Genomic DNA, 7,389 nt, shown 5'->3' with positions numbered 1-7,389 from the left:
ATTCAAATTTATTCTATTCAATAATAATATTTATACTATAAGAGTTATAAAACTATAGCTATTATAACGACTTCAAACCATTTAAAATTTAATATGTATAATAAAGATAAGAATATGGAATAATGTATTTGAGCACATTTTTTAATTGAAGTTAATGTGATGTCTCGTCATTTTAATAAAAGGATAAAAATAGGAGTACTATTTTTGTCCAATTTTCTTATGGAGAACTTTTTGAAATACGTCTCGATCAAACCGTTGGTCAGCGATCCCCATCGAAATTCCATAAAAAGGGCCGTTTTCTCACCGTAGTTTTTTTTTGAATTTTAAATTGACGAGCATAAATTTTTACATGCCATATAATTTATCCCTTATCTTATTTTTCTTTTCAGTTATTATGATTTATTTTTTTGCATATTGATTCTGAGATAGGGTACTAGGGTGAAGGTGCTAGCCGCTTGGTGAACTTTTTATTTATTTATGTTATTTTATTTTATATTTTTTAACACGTGATATGTCTGATATTATTACCTTATTGGCAAGTCAGACAAGAATCCTGCTTGGATTCGTATAATCTGCGCGCCCAGGACCATCGAGTCAAATAAATGTCCCACTGTAAAATTGCGGCGGATGGAAGTGTCAACGTCAAGGTAGAACACAACGGCAAGGCATTCACTCCACGCCACAAACAGGTGACGTGTCATCCGGATTCCGCGCAGGTAAACATCAGGCGGAGAGGTTCTACTGCCGGAGATTATATTCAGACTGATGGATAATTATTGGATTCACTTTTGTGGCAACGCCCTGCCGATTGACGTAGATGATTTATAGAGTGATATCAGTCTGAAATAGATTTTCAATGGATGCAGAAGTCCTCTAAGATTATTTTACCCTTACATACGGCGAAGCACCTTATAATTGATTTATCTATCTAATCGGAAGCCAACGATATTGAATCCTCTAAAATGAATATTATCATCACGTCGAGTACACGTTTTATATTGCTTTCAAAAGTTTGCTGTGTTCCTTTTAAATTCAAAAAAAAAACAAATTCAAAAATTACTGCCGTAAGTCAGGAATTATAATCTACCTCAATTATCGGATGAATAATTGCATATAAAAAAAATTAAAATAAACTCTCTCTCCCAACTAAAGTCTAGCTAGGTAGGCTAACACCGAAAAGAATATGAAATATTCCATCTTTAGTCAGTCCCTATGTAACATAGACTCTCCCTCCCAACTAAAGTCTAAGTAGGTTAACACCACAACAAAAAGAACACCAAATAGCAATTGAAATATTCGGTCACACCAATTTTGGACGCCGATGTTATTTTAGTGATCGATATTTGTTTCGTCACTAATTAGTTACAGAATCTAATTTCTATCTCTATAATTAGAGACGACATTAAAATTCGGTCGCTAAATTTTGTTAGGACACTTCAGCGAATTAGAGAGGGGGATGATTAGCTCCAATAACTTCTTTGATAATTTGTTGCAGCGGAAAACACTCGAAGCAATGATAACACCCGAATTTACTTAGTATCAATCTCAATGAGGTGGCTAATCTAAGAATTCATACAGAGTACACTCTCAATATGAAAATACTCTTTCTTGAAAATATTCCAGAGATGGAGAAGCCTCGTACAAGCTCTAAACAAAAAAATACAATAAGTAAATGAATGAACATTACAATGAATACCTTGCTTGATCTCTTGTAGTTTGTAAATGTCTCTCGATACTCAAAAATACGGCAACACTTTGCTTTGAATCTTCCAAGAACAGGCGGTAAAGAGTGGAGGAGAAGAGTTGTGTTTGAATCTTACCAAACACTTTTATATGTCGCGGTTTAGAGTTCCCAATCGATTGACCTTACCCTCAATCGATTGTCACGTCAGATTTGAGTGATCCTAGCTGTCCAAACCTTGTAACAATTTTTTTTTCGCGTCTCCCAATTGATTAAGTGCTTCTAGATCGATTACCCAATCGATTAAGAATGTCTCTGTGCTCTCACGAAAACTCCTCTCAATCGATTACTTGGCTTCAATCGATCACTTGATAAATTTAGAAGCCTACTGTTCGCTTCGCGAACTTCTCCTATCGTTTGAGCACTTTCTCAATCGATCTAGCGAAATACCCCTTCAATCGATTACTTGACTTCAGGGTGAATCGATCACCTTATCAACTCACCATGTGTGCGTCATGCAGAGATGCACTCAATCGATCAACTGATTGATTGACGCAACTCTCAATCGATCACTTGATTGATTGGCCAACCATAACTTGCTTAACCCAAGTCTAGAATTCCCTTACCCAATCTCCAACCGTGACTTGTTAGGACTTCTCCACCAAGTGTCCAGTCAACCTTTTGACTCACTTGAACTTTGCCAACTTTCCATTGGACTTCCAATCACCAAGTGCGGTCCTCCTTAACCCACTTAGATTTTTCTCTTGCCTAACCGTAGTTAGGACTTAATCTTACCAATGTACGGTCCCCCTTGACCCATTTGGGCTTCCCTTTGCTTGCAGTTAGGGCTTTCCTTTGCCAACGTGTGATCCTCCCTAATCCACTTGGACTTGATTGCCTAACCGCAGTTAGGACTTTCCTTGCCAATGTTCAGTTTTCCTTCATCCACTTGGGCCTTCCTTTGCCTGACCGCAGTTAGGACTTTCCTTGCCAATGTGTGGTTCTCCTTGACCCACTTGAACTTTCCTTTGGCTAACCGCAGTTAGAACTTTTCTTGCCAACGTGCGGTCCTCCTTGACCCACTTGGACTTTTCTTTGCATAACCACAGTTAGAACTTTCCTTGCCAATGTTCGATTCTCCTTGATCCACTTGAACTTTCCTTGCCAATGTGAGGTCCTTCTTGACCCACTTAGACTTTCCTTTGTCTAACCGCAGTTAGACTTTTCCTTGCCAATGTCTGATTCTCCTTGATCCACTTGAGCTTTCCTTGCCAATGTGAGGTCTTTCTTGACCCACTTGGCCTTTCCTTTGCCAATGTGCAGTTCTCCTTGACCCACTTGGACTTTCCTTTGTCTAACCGCAGTTAGGATTTTCCTTTGCCAATATATGATCTTCCTTAACTCATTTGGACTTTCCCTTTGCCTGACTCTCGAGTTAGGACTTTCCTTGCCTAACCTCCGAGTTAGGACTTTATCATTGCCTAACCCCTAGTTAGGACTTTACTAGTCAAGTACTGATCCTCCATGACCTACTTGACTTCTCTCTTGTATGTTCAACAATATATTGTCTAAACATATTGTCCACAACATATTGTCCAAATATCAAAACTCAAACTTGAATCCACTCGGGCTTAGTCAAACTGGTTAACCTTGACCCGAGGAACCATTACGCCAACAATCTCTTAACAATCTCTCCCTTTTTGATGTTTGACAATATGTTTAAATTAGGCTAACCCATATTAGCCTAACTCCAACTTCATCCCATGCTCAAAGCATGACTGTGAGTTTTTAACTTAAACCCCACATTTTCCTCCATTTAATACACATAAAAAATTCTTCCCCTTAAAAGTCAATTTTATCAAAGGAATGCAATGAAAGTCTCATACTTTTTATTGTATCCTATACTGACCCTTGAACATATATTGCATGTTCAACCTTGAGATTATATCATATGCTCACCCTAGAGCACTCATACATCTACAATGAAGCTTTTAATCTTCCATTGTCTCCCTTTGCTCAACCTTGAGCATTCATAACAATGAAGATTCTCAACCTTCCATTGTTTCCTTATCCCAAAAATAATATTTAAATCCTGCTTTTAAGGAGAAACTCTCCCTCAAAACATGCACCAAACTTCTATCATTGTACCAACAATGACTTGAAATTCCTAAACATTTAGGATACCCAATATTTGAACTTTTGAGGTTCAAAATTCAACTTTGAAACTAAATCTACTCCTAAACTCCAAGTTAGTCTTCTTTAACCATTTCTTTCTTGTTATCATCAAGAAAACTATCCTTAAATACTTGTAAGTGCATTTCTTAGGGTTAGAGACGGTTAACTAGACTAAATGTGACTTAATGGATCGAAATCAGTCCATTTGAACCAAAATTAGCCTTCCTAATGAATTGGTTTCAGCTACCAATCGATTACAACCTCTTTGAATCGATTGAAGTTTGGATTCAATCAATTATAACCATCTTAATCGATCAACTGATCGATTCAAGAGCTGCTTAATCGATTACTTGATCGATTCCATGAGCCTCTATGCTCATGGAAATAACCTTTAATCGATTGACCAATTGATTCACATCTAGGTGAATCGATTGCTTGATTGATTGACATTTCTAAATTTTTTTGATTTCATTTTCAGACAAAAATTTAAAAATCCTTATATAATTCTATGATTTTCTAAAAATTATGAAATTTTATGTAAATATTATTTATGTCATATACTATTAGGGAAAAAATAATTTTCTATGATATCAACCTCTATTTTCAAAGATTGATATAAAATTAAAAACCATTGAAAAACTTTAATGCTTCACTCTATTTTGTGTCCAATTAATCAATGGTGATTTCTATCAAAAGATAGAATTCACCAAGGTTTTCCAAAATAATTTTGAATTTTTTTTAAAATAAATTTTCAACCATATTTTTTGGGTTAAATGCACATGACTTGTACATTAACTTTATCAATGATTGGACTTCTCTTAATCTATTGTTAAGATGAAACTTAAACTCAAAAGATGCACTAAATTAATACCTTGAGTTTTGTTTTTCCTCCTAACATCTCACTTGTATCTAGTGTGTCTCAAAAATACATACAATTCAAGCCTATGGTTCTTGTGATATGTACAATAGGTTTTTCCTAAAACTAAAGGATCATGCATATCTAACTAGGCATTTAAACTTTGATCATCTAAACTAGGATGTCAATTGATACCATTGTCCTTAATTATAGGAATTCTAAAATAATGCATGAAAATGATTATGACATACATCAAATGTATATTTCTTTAAAAGGGAAACTATATGAGTAATGATGTATGTATGACATGATATATGATATTTTTCATAAACATATATGAATGCTAAATATGATGTCATGGCACATGATAGGGCACAAAATCATGGAAATTTTAGCTATCTAAGTATCACTAACTAATCACTAAATTTGAAGATAAACCTAAGTTGCTCTTATCCCTTTAAGAAATTGTCAAAATCCCAACTTGACATTTCCTTGACTTCTATTCTAATTTTACAAATTTAATTAGGTCTAAATCTTCAAATTTGGAAAATTTTACTCTTCCAAAGAGTAAATATTATTCCTTCATTTTCAAGGTGTAACATTACCTTGAAAATGTTGGATCGAAAGCGCTAGGGGGGGGGGGGGGGGGGGGAAAAGCGCTCGTGGCAATTTCGTTCGTTTCGTATTCGGAAATCGTTCAAGAGTAATGCAGCGGAAATAAAGGGAAAACCAAACACAGAAAAGACCTAAGTGTTTTCACTTGGTTCGGAGCCTTGGGGGACTCCTACTCCAAGGCCCTCGCTCGTTGAGCGATTACTTTGGGCAATTCACTATTAAATCGCAATAGTACAGATATGAATTAAGTACAACAAAATTAAGCAATACCGACAACAAAGAGATGAAAGCTGAAGCTCCGGGTCGTCGGGAAGATGTTGCAGCACTTCGGGATCGTCTTGTTAGCAGCTTGTAGCGTTAGGATTGCTCGAAAGTTGTTGTTTTGAGCTGCTGCCTTGACCCCCCTTTTATACTATGCTAGAGGTGCCTCCAAGGCTGTCCGAGGCGCCTCCAGGCCGCCCAGTGGCACGCGTGGATCAGCTCTGATCTGGTCGCGCCTTATCCCATTGAAGGCGCCTCAAGGCTGATCCAAGGCGCCTCCAGCGCCTGGTCTAAGGCGCCTCAGCTCTGCTGCGCTGGCTTTTTCTGGCTCGCACCCGAGGCACCTCCAAGCCCCATGGAGGCGCCTCGGACACTGTTCATCCGAGGTCAAATGTGCTTCTTTGTTCCTGCAAAATATGTTAGTCCCAAATACAAACCCTGTAAAACAAAGTTAACACAGTAATATGATAAATGATATAATCGACTGTCATCGGACTGTCCGAGTCTGACTTCGGATTTTCAACCAGAAATCCTAGGTTTGTTGGGTTTTTCGGGCCGCGAAAATCGCTTTTTCGCGTCGCGGAAACCCCGAAAGCCCCTAGCCAACGGATCCGTGCAAAGAAAAATTTGAAAAACATACAAATACAAGTTTCTATCTAGATCTACACTTAGATCTACAAAGGAAAAAGGTTATACCTTTGAAGCGAAGCCCTTCGCGTTCCCGCTCGTCCAAATGGTGTCGGATCTCGAAGTTGTCAACGTAGACAAGTCTCTATATGTATCCACACGAACACGTAGATGGAAAATCACACAAAAGATGTGCTAGCACCTTTTGATGATTCGGCCAAGTTGAGGAGGAGAGGGAGAGCTAAAGGAAGGAGATGAAGTGAATTGTCTTGAATGAGAAAATGAATTCTCAATCATAACAAAAGTGGCCAGCCACTTTCCAAAGTGTAACCCCCAATTTTTTGCATTAAGTATGGCCATTAAGAGATTTGTAACCTCCATGAGGTGGCACACACATGTGCTAAACATGATTATGTGGCACCTCATCATTAGCCACTTAATGCCAACTCACCAATGAGGTGGCATAAAGTCAAGTCAAACTTGACTCTTCATCTTCCTCTCAAGTCAAGTCAAACTTGACTTAATCTCTCTCATGGTTGATCTAATCCAACTATTTAATTCAAGCCAATTTAATATAATGAATCTAATTTATTTAATTAAATTGATTCAATGAGTCATAATCTAAATTAGACACATTGAACACATGAATCAACTTGAATCCAACTCAATTAGCCCAATTAGGATTACTCTTAATCCAATTTGATTCATCAAATGAATCTAATCCTCTTGGTTCATCATATGAACCTAATCTCCATCTAATTGTCCTTAGTGTGTGACCCTATAGGTTCTTGTAACGTTGGCAATGCCCCTAAACCCATTTAGGAGCATAAGTAATGAGCAGTATCTAGCAACACATCATTACTACCCAAGTTACAAGAATGTTGAGATCCAACATCACCTTGTGACTACTAATTGTGACTCCTCACAATATATGACAAGTGTCCTTCTATCCTAGACATCTAGATTGATCAATGTGAGGCATAGACCGTGTCATCCTCTGATCAATCTAAATCCTGAACTCCTAGTAGACTCACTAAATCAAATGAGCTCAATATCTCATATTGACTCATTTGGGCATGGCCATGCACTTCTGTTGAGTTTTTCGGGCCGCGAAAACCGCTTTTCGTGTCGCGGAAACCCCGAATCGCCCAAACCACGGATCTCGTGCAAGGTA

This window comes from Zingiber officinale, chromosome 9B (genome assembly GCF_018446385.1).
Source record: "Zingiber officinale cultivar Zhangliang chromosome 9B, Zo_v1.1, whole genome shotgun sequence".
NCBI lineage: Eukaryota > Viridiplantae > Streptophyta > Magnoliopsida > Zingiberales > Zingiberaceae > Zingiber > Zingiber officinale.
The sequence above is the reverse complement of the archived record's forward strand: the minus strand, read 5'-3'. Positions refer to the sequence as shown.